Source organism: Wyeomyia smithii, chromosome 3 (assembly GCF_029784165.1).
Source record: "Wyeomyia smithii strain HCP4-BCI-WySm-NY-G18 chromosome 3, ASM2978416v1, whole genome shotgun sequence".
NCBI lineage: Eukaryota > Metazoa > Arthropoda > Insecta > Diptera > Culicidae > Wyeomyia > Wyeomyia smithii.
Window position 1 is genome coordinate 224,990,412 of NC_073696.1, and position 17,318 is coordinate 225,007,729.

The following is a 17,318-nucleotide window of genomic DNA, read 5'->3' on the forward strand; positions in this document are numbered from 1 at the left end:
CAAAAAACATGACGTTAGAGTTTGGTTCAGACGCATACTACCGTTATTATCAATTTGGGTGATTAAAGAGCAATGCGATGCGGAACTAATCTTCATTTGTATGTATGGCTTTGCTGGTGCGAAACATTTCAGTAAATCTAGTTCTTTTTGACTTGAAAGTAATTCTTAAAACAATGTATTAAAGGTACATCTGAGTATGTAGTTAGTAGAGTATGTAGTTAGTTAGGTTTTCCCGCTCGAAAAAGAGAAGTGATAATGAAATCGGTTGCTTTATAGTGTAAACATGAATCTCTTGATCGTACATTTGCTGTTTCCGGACTACTCATTCTGCAAAGTTTGCAGCATTCAACGACAACTGGTTGTATCGTTTGTTTCAATACGCCTGCGATGCAGTATTTGGGATCACAATTTTAGCGTTTGTCTGGAGTTTCACGAGTGGTACGTAGAGAATTTAACACGTTGACTCTTCGGTAATGATTCTATCCCATCTAGCTGCTCACGCGGGTGTTCATCTCAACACCGTGTGTCAAACTCCAACAGGGAACCCGGGACGCTGTGTGCCAGTAAAAGATTGCCAACATACACTAGACATACTTCGTCGGTTCAATGTTACCAAAGCCGACCAACAGTATCTGGAGAACTCCAAGTGCGGTTTCCAAAGTGGAACCAAAAAACCGATGATTTGTTGTCCGGAGTTTCGCTATGAGAAGGAATGCGGTCGAATAACTTTGCAGGATAATATTGTCGGTGGGCACGAAACGGAACCGGACGAGTTTCCCTGGACGGCGTTGCTCGTGAATAAGTTCGGTGACGCTGAACGGCTGCATTTTTACTGCGGAGGAGCGTTGATCAACGAACGATATGTGGTTACGGCAGCTCACTGTGTGGTAAAGCGTGGAGAATTAAAAATTGTGAGTGAAATGTTGTTTGATCGTTTCCCATCGATAACTTCATGGTTAATTCTACAGAACAGCAGTTCGCTTAGGTGAATGGGATCTTAGTACGGAGATCGACTGTAAACATAACTTTGGCGATGAGCGAGTTTGTAACAGGTCCCCTCATATAGACATTCCGATCGACGCCACGATTTCTCATCCGAAATTCTTAGGCACACAGCATGACATTGCTTTGCTAAAACTAGCGAGTGTAGTAATAATGACAGATTCGATATCTCCGATTTGTTTGCCAACGTCCGTTATGGACGAAAATTTGATAGTCGAAAAAGAAACATTTGATGTCGCTGGTTGGGGTGAAACAAAACAAGGTAATTTTATTTGTAGAACCTCAATTCATCCCTTCATGATCAACAGATTCTTTCTGCTGGCAGCGTATAAATCTTTGCGCAAAAGAAAGGCTTCCATACCTGGTCAACAATTATCCGTCTGCCAGGAAAAGTTCGTCAGCGTCAACCTGTCGGAGAACCAGCTGTGCGTCGGAGGCATTCCTGGAGTTGACAGCTGTCGAAGAGATTCCGGCGGTCCACTGATGATAATAATTGAAAATCGTTGGTATTTGGCTGGCGTTGCTAGTTTTGGCTAATGTGGAATGAAGGGAGTACCTGCGATCTACACCCGATTGGGTCGTTACTTAACTTGGATAGCGACTAGCATCGAGGATCAAAGCCGACTGGCGGACGTTTTGAGGAAATAGATTTTTGTGGTCAATTTTTGGCATATCAAGTTTATCGAAATTAAACGAAAGTCAACGAAATTATGCACAGATTGTGATTTAATATATAGTATAAAACTAACTATATTCTCTTCTTTACCTTTATACCTTTTTCTTTAGGTTTAAGTTCCAAATTTTACCCTGAAGAAAACTTCAAGTTTGCAACAATTTTGTACACAGTTCCCACTTCACAGTAAGCAAATCCTTGTTGTAATTCATACACTTCGTTTCAATTGATAGAACAACGGCGCGAGACGGCTTAAATCATCTGAGGAAAGATACTAGAAAACAAATTGTAAGTATTTCAATCCATGTTTTTACAACTACTTATAACAAATAAATATGTATATTGTAGTTTCAATCTTTCAACATAACGACTCCTTTGAGGAAAGTTTTTCTTGTATCGGAACTCCCATTGACAACATTTCGTTCATATGAAATTTTTTTTAGGTGTCAATGCAATTGAGTTAGAATCATTCATAAAAATCATATTTTACTTTTAGTCGAAAAAAGTTTGTCCAGGTCGTTGTTTGACGATCAGTTTTTCTACATCTTGAGTTGCAAATGGAAAATAGCTGGCTACATGTACTTGGAAATTTCACAGATATCTGTTTAACAAACCCACAAGCATTTATTTTCAAACTTCTTGGTAAAAGCTTGAGTCGCAAACTTGGTTCTCACTTGTCCTAGCGTTTGACCAGCACATTCAGTGTTCCTCAAAGAAGTAATCTTTTGCTCGTATTGTTTCACTATGACGTAGCAACTTCACACGAAAAAAGAATCCGTAGATTCGTATCTGTTTCCATCCATGCGTTTACTGTCAAATGATAAGAATCGGGATCGTCGAAAATAACGCCAATAGCTTCGATAGTAAACAATTTCTGAGTGTAGCTAATCTGTTTCATTCTCTTTAGTAAACCATACAAAATATCTCCAACAATAAATTCTAATTTACTAAAAGCCTGAATTGAAATTCATTTAGGGGTAAGCGGGGTATGAACGCCCCCTTAAGCTATTCTGTTTATGAAAAAAAAAGTTGCGGCTGCAATTCCATTTTTTCTTTCGAAAGAAGCTCTTCTATTCAATAACCGCTTCTCAAAAATAGGAACTGCAATATTTTTGTTTATTTTCCAGCTTTTTTCCCAATTTTAAAAACGCATTGAAAATTTGCAGATTTTTTGCATGCGGACTAAGCCCGCCCACCAGCGCACATTGGTCCAATAAGGCAAAAAGTTAAACTTAATTCCATAGCGCCTTTCATCTAGCTGAATAGTGTCTTCGAAATAACTGTTTGTAAAAATGACCGGCATGATCGCAAATCATCAAAAATTATGAAAACTTAATATACTAAATAAAAGAGAAACTTACTGTTTTGTGTTAAGAGATACAACGGTTTATTCAAGAAAGCTGTAGAAAATTCAAAAATATGAAACTTTGTCGAACAAATGAAAACTCCATCTGTATTCGGTACAAAGTTATAGCATATGTTAAATGGAACTCACTTAAAATCTAGTTTTTTGTACTTAACTGTAGTTATTTGCATTTTTCATGAATGCGTTGCTCAAAGAAATTATTAGCGCACTCAAAATACTTTTTTTTGCCAAAGATCATACTTTTCCTTACAAAGTTATATCATGTTTAAGCTTATGTTCTCGATAACTTCGAAACCGTTTCGGTTGAAAAGGGGCAAGTGGAATCATGATATCAATACTTTTCCTTGAAGCTTAGCTAAAGTACTATAAACTCTTGTAGGTTCCATTCCGAATCGCGATGAACATATTTGCTGTCAAACAAGTTGGAATATTAAATTCTTTTCCGTCAGTTCACTTAAAAAATGGCTTGTGAAAATTAAAATAAATGATTTTTAATTGAAAGTGATAGTTAACAGCGTAACAATCGCCTGACGATTTTCGCTCCGCAGCAAACACACATTTGATCAAACTGGAGCGAATACAATATCGTTGTTTGCGTATCGCCTCAGGTTGCATGCAGTCGACCCATAAGATGAATTTGGCAGTCTTAGCTGGAGGCTTACCATTAAAAATCGCTTCTGGAGCCTGTCTCCTCGTATTCTTATCAAATGTGAGGTCTTGAACCGCCCTGTGATTAAAAATTTTGAAAGGCCAGTCGAACATAATTCTTAAACCTGTTTTATGACATTGTATTTCAATCGCATGTCCCAAAATATTAACCCTTATTCGAATATTCCAAATCGAGTCCACTTATCAGATACTTCTGATTCTACTGTGTTTTTCTCGTGGAATCCCGGATCATTTACGTGTGCAGCAGATCCCCAAAATTTTTTATAATAAATATCGAAACATCAACTGCGACAATATGTACTACACTGACGGATCACTTCTCGACGGGTCCACTGACTTCGGTATCTTCAATAACAATTTAACCGTCTCCCATAAGCTCGATAATCCTGCTTCTGTTCACGTCGCAGAATTAGCTGCAATTCAGTACACCCTAGGGATTATCGAAAAAATGCCCAATATTTCATCTTTACAGACAGTCTCAGTTCCATCGAGGCTCTCCGATCGATGAAAGATGTTAGGCACTCTCTGTATTTCCTGAAGAAAATACGGGAACATCTGAGTGCTTTATCTGAAAAATCATTTCAGATTACCTTAGTGTGGGTCCCTTCTTACTGCTCGATACCGGGCAATGAGAAAGGGGACTCTTTGGCTAAGGTGGGCGCAACTAACGGTGAAATTTATGAAAGACCTATTACGTCATGTACGTGTTGTACGTCAGAATACGATCATCAGTTGGCAAAATTCTTGGACTAGACGGGAACTGAGAAGGTGGTTACATTCCAGGTATCGACGAATCCGTGGTTCAAGGGGTTGGATGTAGGTCAAGATTTCATTTGCGTGATGTCCCGGCTTATGTCCAATCACTATAGATTTGAAGCGCATCTCCGTCGTGTTGGGCTCGGAGAAAGTGGTATCTGTGCCTGTGGTGGAGGTTATCACGACATAGAGCACGTTGTTTGGTCATGCCCTGTACACCGTGACGCCAGGTCTAAATTAATACCTTCCCTTCAGGCCGAGGGTAGACGACCAGCTGTTCCTGTTTGTGATGTCTTGACGAGCCGTGACCTACCTTACATGTCCCTTATATTCGTTTTCCTAAAATCCATCCATGCCCCAGTCTAGTCCCGTTCCCCTCCACCTACTCTCAACAAAACGACAAGAACACGTTTGAACCTCAAGCACAGAACCAGCAACTAGATCCCGCACAATACCTCCAGGACCCGAGGATTACAAGCCCCTATCCCAGCTCATGACATCGTGGCTCAGCAGAACATACCATACATACAATATATTCATGACCATTCGAAGATCAGCAGACGCCCATTTAACAACAAAACACTGATTGAAAAATCCATGTGAGTTTGAAGTTAGACTTTATTTCAGCTCGTAGTCGGCCGCGAGGCTAAAAAATTTGCTTTTAGTTTTAAGTCATTAGATATAGTTGACGCCGTTAAACATTAAATTGTATTTGTGGCGTGTCAAATAAATGATATGTAAAAAAAAGTACCGTAAAACGGGGCGAATAGGAACAGTGGGGCGAATAGAAACAAAACTTCTGGGCTTGAAAGTGTTATTTCAAGTCTTTGATAACATTCAAAAACCATGTAGAAATTTTTTCTCGGATAGTTCAATAGTGAACAAACCTTCCAGATCCCTTCATCGGTAAAAAAAAATTACAAAATGGAGGCTCAAGTTCAGAACATTTCCGAGTGCGTAAAAACTATGCCTATGAGTGCCATTTTGTTCCAATTCGAGCTTGTTCGTGTTCTGTTCTGGGTTGGTACTAAAGCATTTCAAGTTCTCACAGTGAATTTGAGAATTGCCGTAAGGCATTTATCAACCTTTTACTTAAGTTTCATGAAAAACTCTCGGTTCGCAAATTTACGGGGTGAAAAGAAACAACGCCATGAAGAATATTTTTACACAAAAGTAAGTGACTTTGAGATATGCGATCATATTTTCTATGTAAAAAGATTCACGAAACATGTTTTGTACAATAGTTGGGGCTAAGATGGACTGAGACTCATCTAAGCAGAAATACTTGTCCTATTCCTGAATTCTTTCGTTCGTAACTCTGTTGGTATATATCCACCCATACAGATAACGGACATGAAATAACAAACCTAACATTTCCGCTATTTAACAACTTATTAAGGTTTTTATTTTCACATTTCATTACAATACAGGTGATGCAATTGATCCCCAGAATAAAATAATACAAGAATAGAAACATGCAACATTTTTTCAAATGGAAGAAAGAATTTCTTATTTGTCAAAATAGTATTCACGCTATTGACGGAGGAAGGCTATACCCATGTTTCGAAGCTTTTATATTCGTTTAAGTCAATGTAGTATTTTTTGTGCTCTGCAAGATATAACGGAAACTGTTTCTATACTGTTTTACGGTAAGTAAATTATATCAATGGACATTCTAGAAATTTCATTTTCAATTAACTTTTTCGAGATATCGTGAAAAATTTCAATTTGGAGTGACAGTGTTGCCAGATATGGAATAATTGCATTTGAAAAATTGAAGTGCAAGATACAGTATTTTTATGAAATGAAAACAAATTTACTCGAATTTGCTTATTATTTCTATTCTTATCCAGCTTATATCTCTGTTATGATTTCGGGTAATTTGGAATTCAAAAAGCATATAAATGTAACCGGAAGTATTGTCAGTTGCTTCGATATTCATAAAAAAACTTTTTTTTTAATAATTTGGAATTTTCAAGCTCTAACACGAAAAATCTTTTGTTATCAACGAAGTTCGTCCTACGAATTCTCGTTCATTAAATGAATTTATTTTTTTCATTAAACCATAGAATGTAATAAAATATTGTGTTACAGATAAATAAAATAATATTATCCATCAAGCATGAAACGACAATTATCAACACTGCTTAGAACTAAAAAATTTCAATCTGGTTACTGGTTTCATGGAAATCCTAACAAATGGCAACCCATTAGGTGATTCTCTCGATAAAAAAAAGAAAAGATGATCTCTTTTGATGGCGAACAGAGTAGTTGATGTTATTTTGTGGTGATATATAATTGTTAATTTACGTGTGAAATAGTGAAGTGATTCACGGTAGATATATTCTAACGTGTGTCGGTAGTGAATCTACAAAAGGCTAAGTACAAGAACAGTTGCTCTAAGCAGCAAGTTCGCGTTAAAGTTTGTTAAAATAAAATCCCCCCCGACGCTTTCAAAGCAGCGGTGGTGGCGATCATACTTTTTTGCCTCTGTCTCTTGTTTCTCTGCATGTCTATTGGTATAGCGTCCCGTGTTAACGTGTGTTGTGTGCGATGATTTGCTCTGGCTGTGGTACGGCAATTGTCCTATCGGATTTGCCGTTGAAATGTGTGGGCTTCAACTGTGCACGTTTGTTTCACTACAAGTGTACTGGACTCACCAAGGCAACGGCAAAGATAGTTACAGATAATGATAATCTTTGCTTCAAGTGTGACGAATGTTTATCAAACCAGTGTTGTGGTGGGCAACATTTGATACCGGACATCAAGCGTATTGAAGAAGAGATGAAGAAATTATCTTCTCTCTCTGATTCGGTCATTGAAATGCGGGATCAAATATCGGCCCAGATAAACAGCGCGTTGAATTTCGGTATGGAACAGTTGAGATTAAATGTAAATGAATCTCTTGAAAAATTATTTTGTGAGAAATTTGATAAATTGAACAATTCGGTTTTGGAATTAAATACGCGTCAAAATAGAGCTGCAATTAATGATGCCCGCGCGCGAAATGGGACGGTTCCTTCTGAATCGGACCAAATCGGCAAGAAGCGTAGAATTGATGACGATAATAGTGATGATGTTTTTGATGACGGCGTGACTTTTGCGCAAATCGTGAAGGGTCGCCGTAAAAGTATTAAAACGAGTATTAGTAATAATAATAATATAAATGATGGTTTTAAGCCCGTTAAACATAAGACTCGTCCGGTCATTGTGATCAAACCGAAAGAGTCCAAACAAGCTTGCGAGGAAACTCGGAAGTTTTTGAAAACAAAATTAGATCCAAAAACACACAAAGTGAGTAATTTAAGGAACGGTAAAGAGGGTTCCATTATTGTTGAATGCGCTGTTGGCGAAAATATTGATAAGTTGAAAAATGGCATTGCAAATTGCAAAGCAATCTGGGTGAAAACTACAGTGCTGTTGTTCCCACGTCGGTGCCGAGATTGAAAATATTCTCCTGATGTTTTCATTGACTTTTTAAAGAGTCAAAATGAAGGTATCAAAATTAATGATGTAAAAGTAATAAACTCGTATGAAAATCCACGCTTTCGGTATAACAAGTATAGCGCGGTAATAGAGGTTGATTTGGAAACGTATAACAGCTTGTTATCTGCTAAGCAAGTAAATGTAGAATTTGATCGGTGCTTAGTATTTCCCGCGGTAAATGTTTTGAGATGCTTCAAATGTGGAGAATTTGGGCACAAGAGCATGGATTGCAAAACTTGTGATACGTGTTCCAGGTGTAGCCTAAAACACTAAACATCTGAATGCACGTCTACTGTTTTGAAATGCGTTAATTGTTTAAAGACGAATAAAGAGCGTAACATGAATTTGGACGTCAACCATGCCACATTTAGTTCAGAATGCTTGATATATAAAAGATTATTCAATCAAAAGAAAAGCAGCTTGTGTTTCAATAAATAGCAAACAAGTTCCAAGAAGAATGTGAAAAAGTTTGAATTTTTGCATTTGAATATTGCGGGGTTGACAACAAACTACGTTGCATTACGTCAGATTGTTGAAGATAAACGTTCACTTTTAGTGTTCTTATCAGAGACTCATATTGTCGATATTGAAGCATATGATCAATATAGTATTCCGGGATATAATGTGGCTGCTTGTTTATCACATTCTAGACAAACTGGCGGTGTTGCTATTTATGTCAGAGAATCAGTTCAATTCGAGCTTTGCCGAAACGAAGCGAGGGATGGCAATTGGTTCTTGGGCATAACAGTAGAACGTGGTATGAAGGTGGGTAATTTTGGTGTTTTGTATCATTCTCCCAATGCTAGTGATCACCGTTTCCTTGAAATATTGGAAAATTGGCTTGATGAATTTCTCGATTATAGTAAACTGAATATATTGACTGGCGATTTTAATATCAACTGGCGAGATAATACAAATTCGAAACATTTGAAGCGTTTAGTAGAATCTTTCAATTTAAAACAAAGCGTTAATGAATTTACACGTATTTCCCAGCGAAGTAGAACTTTGATTGATCATGTTTATTCCAATTTGGGTTCCATTTGTTAAGTAACGGATTCTGATATGAAAATAACCGATCATGAGACATTAGTGATCACTGTATTACACAACTTGAGTGAGAAAAATGATTTTAAAAAATTAAAATGCTGGAGAAAATATCCGAAACAGGCTGTTTCGAATCTTGTTGAAAGAAGCTTGGATTTTCCAATCGCGTCCGGTAATTTAGATGATTCTGCAGCTGTTCTTACTAGTATTTTGAAAACGTGTACGAATAAATTAGTTGAACATAAATTTGTAACCCTCAAGAACGCGAACAGCTGGTACAATTTGGATCTTTTGCGTCTTAAGCGCAAGAGGGATAAATTGTACAAAAAGTTTTGTAGATCAATTAGTCAGAGTCATTGGAATGAGTACACAATCGCGCGTAATAAATATTCACAAGCGTTAAAAAAGACGCGTTGTGAATATATCCAGAGAAAGATTACTCAGCATCAAAACAACAGCAAAGAGTTATGGAAAGTTTTGAAATCTTTATTAAAACCTAGTAATTGTAAACCGCGGTCCATAACCTTTGATGGCACATTAGAACAAACAGAACAAATAATTGCTAGTAAGTTTAATGATTATTTCATCAATAGTGTTTCATTGATCAATCATTCAATTGAACTGGTCGATGAACCGGATGAAATAAAACATCCGACTAACGTTAATAGTAGATTTGATGGTTTTCACCCAATCACAATGGATATTTGTTTTTCATTAGGTAAAACGGCTGGCGTAGACAATGTAAATGCTAGGGTTCTTCAAGATTGCTTCAATGTTATTGGTCACACTCTGCTGAACCTTAATAATGAATCATTGCTAACTGGGCACGTGCCTAAAGTGTGGAAAGAATCGTTGGTTGTTCCGATTCAAAAGGTTGCTGGAACGATTAAAGCCGAAGAGTTTCGTCCCATCAATATGTTACACACGTCAGAAAAGATATTGGAACTTGTTGTTAAAGGTCAGCTGTTAGAATATTTAAATAGTAACTCGTTATTAATTTCGGAACAATCTGGCTACCGGGAAGGCCATTCGTGTGAAACCGCGTTGAATTTAGTTCTTGCAAAATGGAAAGATAACTTAGAAAATAGAGACACAATAGTTGCTGTATTTTTGGATCTGAAACGCGCTTTTGAAACAATTTCTAGGCCTTCATTGTTGAACACAATCAAGCGCTTTGGAATTTCGAGTACTGCATTCAGATGGTTTGAAAGCTATTTGTCTGACAGAACTCAACGGACTGTTTTTAATGATTCTGTATCTGGTCCCGTGGAGAATGATCTTGGAGTTCCACAGGGAAGTGTATTAGGGCCCCTTTTATTTATTATGTATATAAATGACATGCGGCGAGTTTTACGTTTCTGTGACATAAATCTTTTTGCCGATGACACCGTGTTGTTCATTGCAGCTAAAAATTTAGAAGAAGCTGTTTAACACTTGAATGAAGATTTACGTTCTCTAAGCAGATGGCTGAAGTATAAGCAATTGAAATTGAATATTGATAAAACTAAATTTATGATTTTCTCGCGCACCGTGATAAATGACGATGTCTTTGTTATAATAGATGATGAGACAATTGGTCGCGTTCGGGAGATTAAATTTCTTGGCGTGATTATTGATGACAACCTAAAGTTCAACGCTCACATTGACAATGTTATCAAGAAAATTGCCAAGAAGTATGGAATATTATGCCGTTTGAAAAACGAATTAACAGTTAGTAGTAAAATACAGCTATACAAGTCAATCATCTTGCCCCATTTGTATTTTTGCCCTACCTTTTTGTATTTGGCCAATAACCCACAATTATTGAGGTTACAGCGTTTGCAGAATAGAATAATGCGTTTGATTTTAAATTGTGATAGATTAACTTCCTCTGCTTTTATGTTGGACGCTTTGCAATGGTTATCCGTGAAGCAACGAATTGTTTATTTGTCTATGGTGTTCATTTTTAAAATAATTAATGGTTTGCTACCTCAATATTTGTGTGATCGAATTGAAAGAGGAAGTGATTTTCATAGATATAACACTAGAAACGCGGATGAAATAAGAACACCTTTCTTTTTAACCAGAGCTTCACAGAATTCATTATTTTATAAAGGTATAATTTTTTTCAATTCGATGCCAAGACATGTTAAACGTGCACCAACACTTGCGGAGTTCAAGAGAAAATGTATTTCACACGTGAAAGTTTCTGTTGTACAGAACGAAATTTAAAAGCTTTTAACAATGACGAGAGTTTATATGACGAAGTTTAAACAACGGATTTATTTTGGATGAAATATTTATTTTTGAAACCTATTTATTTATTGATTGTTTAATTGAAGCCTGTAACTGACGAAGTTTTATACGAACGGATATGATTGTGTTGTAAAATTTTATTTATATTGGATCTTTTTTTAACATATAATGACAAAACTACTGTGTTCGTCGCGGTGGTGATGATGGATTTTTTTCCTTGTTGTTGTAGCTTAAAAAATAATAGAAAGTGACTACATAAGTTTGAGCCTCGCGCGCGGAAGTCAGATATAAATGGATTCTTTTACAATTTAAACTTAATTGTTATTTGAATGCTTAGAGAATATACATGAAGTAGTTGTGGTTAGTCTGACTGAAGGTCATGAAAACCCTGTGCTAGCTTTGTGTAGCTCTACAGCAATTCACGTCTTTACCGATGTGAATCAAGTAAACAGTTTTTGAAGAAGTTTATATCTGGAAATGGAATCAGTTCGTTTTTTTTTGTATAACTGATTGAAATTGTGATTACATTAATTATCTATAGATAAATCGTCCAGCTCAAACCTTTGTAGGGGTATGTGGCGGGACCATCATCATCATCATTAGGTTCAAATTTATATAATTTCTGAATTTCTTGACTGATTTCCTTAAAATTGCATCATCAATACTGCCGCGCATAGCAAGTCAGTCCCATTTGCATTCTCAGCAAGCCGAGAAAAACGTATTTTTATATAATTTTATACCATTGCTTCTTACGAGATGCGACTAGATATGTTTGAATGTTTTTCCGAAATTCATCAAAACAAAGTTGTTGAGTTCATTTATTGTTACGAAGCTACAGGGAGAAGACAAAATGATTGAGACGGGCAAAATTTTGCTTATTTTTAAATGATCAGAACTTCACGAAAAATGAATCAATTTTGAAGAAACTGGTTTCATTTTACTGGAGAACTATTCTAGTTTCCAAAAATTGCCAAGGAATTTGACGGGAACAACGGACACCGAATATGTTCCGGATTTTGGGAGTGTGTGTCAAAATGTGCATTTTTTCAACGCGTAGATCTTTCACTAACATCTTGTTTCTTTTAGGTTTATATGTTTTCCATAAACTAGAATTCAGTCCGAGTTCATTGGTACCCAAAGGTTTAATATACGTCGAGGAACCATCGGGAAATGAATTAATTAAGTCTGTTTTTGCAGTTTTTCGCTTTTGGGTACATAGTACAAGTTAATGATTTTGTTAGAAAAACTTTTTTTCTTTAAGAGTTTCCACTGTGGTTTGTTCTGAAGAGTTTTAGGCAACTAAATTGGCTGATTAAAAACCCGCATTTGAAAAAAATCCGAAATAACCGATATTCTTAAAATCACTTTTAGTTTTTCAAAATTACATTTTTTCAATGTAAATTAAATTTTTGACGTAGAACTACGTTTTTCTTTAGCCTACCACATAGGTATGTAAATAGGAAAACTATTAACGAAAAGGGGACGAAAAATGTCCCTTTTTAAATGCTTATAAATCGGTTTGTTTTCAACCGATTTCCTTGATTCTTGCAGCAATTGATTGGAAAATTATACACGCATCCACCCAAACGTAGAAAAGTGTTGATTGATTATGCGAACTATTGTACTATTGAAAATTGTCAAGCCTTGTTGAAACGAAAATAACGTCCTCTGATTGGTCGCTTGCTGCCTTTCTCAAAAAAAGTCTACAGAATAGTATAACTAGTTAGCCGCATCGTACCGAATTGCGGAAGTAGCAGCAGCGGGTTGCGCCAGTAAACAAATCATATCACGTAACTAAGCAGCATCGGGGTAGCACCAAACGTCTCGATATGTCAGTTAAGGGCTTCGATCTTCTTCCCGCAATAAAGTTTTGCTTTATCCTGGCAACAACACATCCTGTGCTGAATCCAAGAAAACACAATCTGTTGCGGCCGTCTTATTTACTGAATGTGAAAACAGCTTTTACAGATTTTGAACAGCAAAATGTCTTTCTCAAGGCAAATGAACAAGTAATTGAAGGTGTGTAATCTTTTGGCAATAACACAAGCATTATGTGCTGGTTCCTAGCAATCAAATTTTGTCGCGATCAAAATATTTACTTTATTTATTTACCTAATGCCCCCCACTATTGAGGCAGCACAAAAGCTGCGATCAACTGTCCTGTTCTGTTAGAACGCCTTAACAAAGGTGATTGATTCGACTTTACAGGAATAAATTGAAGTCGATTCAATCAACCAACATGAACAGAATTTCGTTGTCTCCCAGTTGCTCAGTTGCAACATGATGCAACACGCAACAGCGAGCAAACGAAATCGCGTGATGTTACAAATCGCAACACGATAGGGGTTAAAATCGTTGCGTGTGTGAGAGCACCATCGGTGTTTATTTGCTGTGTACAAAATTAATAAAACTGAACAGAAAGGCGTGGCGTACACTGGGGTTGCTTTTTACGCGGGTGGTTTTTATGCGTTTTTTTGAACGGGATATTTCCACAATAACGCGGATTATTTTTACTCGATTCGGAAGATGGTTTGAACGCGGTATCAAATATGTTTAGTATGAATATATCTAATCTTATCTTTAAAATGCGGTATAACCAACCGCGTAAAAAGCGACCCCAGTGTATTTCGTAGCAACCTTCGGTTATAAAAGAGTGTTTCTGGTAAAATCAGCTACTACATTCATTAGTCGGAAGGTAAGTTGGCTGGACCGTCCACAAAGTTGACAGCAGTAGCAGCAGATATTAGCACTCACCAGTAACAGTGGATTGCAGCGGGTTGCGCCTGTGGCTGGATTTAAATCAAACAAATCACTTGCCCTGTGGTTGGTCACCATGTCTCAGGAGCAGCGCGGTTTGTCTCACTTCTCAGCGTGTGTCGTCAGACTGCCGTTATTGCCCCACTACTGAGGCAGCATAAAGGCTGCCATCAGCAAATCCAATTTTGAGCAGCAAAATGCCATTCTTAAGGCAAATAAACAAGTATATGAAGGTTAATCATTTTTTGACTACTCAAGTGAGCAATCTGTACTGGATACTAGCAATTTACTGACTGTGAAATAGCGTTTACAACTCGTGTTTTCAGTGTCTTTATTCCCCCACTGTTGAGGGAGCACAAAGCAAGCGTTTAGAGACTTTATGACTCATAAATGAAACACTTACGACAATGCATTTGTTAATAGTGTGCGTAGTTCTACGTCAGTTATGCGGTCGTGTCTTGAATACAAACTCCTACTTTTTTAATATTTTTAAATAAAAGTTCAATAATTTTCAAGAAGTTAGTTCTGAGGCGAAAAATCTCTGGGATCACGCCTTCCATCGCATGAGGAAGTAAAGCCGTTGGCACCGGTCCGTTGATAAACGGGTCGTGAGTTAGGGTCCTGGGTGTGGAGTCGCCTCCCTGGGCGTCGGTGATTGGTCACAACAGTGGCGGAACTAGACCGACGGAAAATAAGTGAGAATAAAAAAATAAAAAAATAGAAGTTATCCATTGACTACCATTCTCTAACTCTCTTCATTATTTAGACATGTTGATTTATAAGAAGGAGGATTAAATACTTCAAACCTTTTCATATGTTAGCTCAGATAAATTTTCAAAAAAAAATGGCAAAGTTGCTTGGTTTAATAAGACCTACACAGTTTCATTGCGTTCTGCTAGGGCGCCCAAGGAGAATTCTACCAAACAAGAGAAAAAACTGCCAAATAACAGGAAGGTTGTGTGCAAAGCCACGAACGCAAGGTTGTAGTAGAATACTTTTCCAAGAAATATAACCCGGCTGCTTGTGTGTCAGTCTATTTTTCTTGTAAATAAACGTTGACTAATCAAATCAATCGGAATTTGCGCTTCAACCAGGATTGACCATTTTTAATAATAATAATAGTAAGTTGCTTGTCATGGTTGGGGCCTGACCGCTTGACCATTTTTAAATTTTGAGATGAAATTTTTTCGAATGTCGTGCTCATGACTGAAAGAAAAGATAATTCAGTACATTTTGAGACACGGAGATGAAGTAAAATTTATAACTCTTACAAATTTAAAAATGTGAATTAACTCATTAGAAAATATAACCTCTTCAATAGAGTTTTTATTTCATCCTGAAAAGGACAATTTGTTGTTCATTTTAGTGTCGGATAAGATGCCGATCACATCTTTGCGTTATCACTGACAGTATGAATAAAATATTCCTTGTGATAAAAAAACAGTGGAAAGCTGATTTTTTTTTTATAGGGGGGGGGGGGGAATGTTTGTAATGATTTATTTATGTACTAATATCTATTCAGAATTAATATTGTGTGTTCTGCCACAAATGGTGACATTTCAACACTATTATATATGTATATTTGTACGCTTATTTTATATTATTGAATGTTATTAGCTTTCGCAGTTAAGTTAATGTAATTGTAGGAAAATTATTAAACCTACTTGTCAAGAGAAAAAAAAGGAATAAAACGAAACTTAAAATAAACTTAAAACTATTTTACTGACTATAAAGTTAGCTAATCGTCGAATTGAGGATTGCAACGATTTTTGTCGGAATTTGTTGATAATTTGGCTTGACATATTTTCTAATGTTCCTACCTTAGTGAGCCTATGTAGCTCGTTCGTGCTAAACCAGGGAGGACGCTTCAAAATCATTTTCAAAAGTTTATTCTGAATCCTTTGAAGTGTCTTCTTCCTGGTTGTACAACAACTTGTCCAGATGGGTACTGCATATAACATTGCTGGCCTAAAAACTTGTTTGTAAATTAACAGTTTATTCTTGAGACAAAGTCTAGAACTCCTGTTGATAAGAGGATATAAACATTATTGCACTTTGACTGGATATTTTCAATGTGCTCCTTGAAAGTAAGATTCTTATCATAAATTAGCCCTAAGTATTTAACTTGATCAGACCAATTTAAGACCACACCGTTCATCTTAATAACGTGCTTATGGGTGGGTTTGAGAAATGAAACTCTTGGCTTATGAGGAAAAATAATTACCTGTGTTTTAGAAGCATTAGGGGAAATCTTCCATTTCTGCAAGTAGGAGAGCTGATTTAACACTCAAAACTAGACGGCTCACCTGTTGTCAAAATGTGTCAACTTTTCATTAAATGCATTTACTAGTGCCCACTATCGCACAGAGACTGAATTTCACTAAAGTTCCTCACTGCTATCGATGCTGAGATCCGCTGCAACTAGTGCGCTATCCATTGCTACGCCACAGTTGTGGCCGCTTTCCGCCATCGCTGGTATCCACTGCACTGCTACTGCGGCTGCTGTTGTCGCTGTCTAGAACTATTATGAGCGGCTTCGGCTGAAACAGGCTCTTATATATAGGCCAAATAGCATGTTTTCAATTGCGAGGTATATGATTCTGTCGACCGTGCTTGGGAAGCAATCATATAACCAGCAATACGAGGTCGAATTTTTCGTTTTGACAAGGCTTGACTATTTTCAATAGTGCAATAGTGTGAATGATAATATTACAATTATCTTCTTTTGGGAAGAATCTTAGAAGATTTTCCAATCTATTGTTGCAAGAACGAAGGAAATCCATCGAATACTAACCGATTTATTAGCATTTGAAATTGGACATATTTCTCACTTTTTTCGGTTTTAGATTTTCATTTCACATTCCTATGTAGCCGAACTTCCTTAGAGAAGTATTCTACTTCAAAACGACACTTACACTTAATTATTGCATATCTCAACAGTTCTTCGACAGATTTTCAACCTTTGGGTACCGTTAAACTTAGAATGAACTCTAGTTTAATGGAAACATGAATCTAACAGAAACTACCTGTCAGAAAAAGTTCTACGCGTTGCAAAAATGCACGTTTTGATACACACTCCAAAAATCTGGAACACTTCCGGTGTCCATTGGTCACGTTAAATTCTCAAGTTATACTAGAAAACCAGGATGGTTTTTCAGAAAAATGAAACTGGTTTCATCAAAACTTATTAATTTTTCGTGAATTCCTGGCTGTATGCAAGTTAGCTACCGTTATTTTTAGATTGTTCAACAAATTTTCTCCAAAACTATATATCTGGACAATAGGTATTCGTGCCCTTAATTTAAACAAAATAACGATTTTTGACGACAA

At 36.7% G+C, this 17,318-nt stretch overlaps 1 protein-coding gene and 1 pseudogene across 4 annotated transcripts in view; one reads left to right on the top strand and one right to left on the bottom strand.

Annotated features, from left to right (window-relative positions):
• LOC129727509 (connectin-like) overlaps positions 1 to 17,318 on the bottom strand; it is a 558,070-nt gene that overhangs the window by 437,934 nt on the left and 102,818 nt on the right. The gene's annotated exons all lie outside the window — the stretch shown is intronic.
• LOC129729090 (serine protease easter-like) lies at positions 303 to 2,050 on the top strand (annotated as a pseudogene).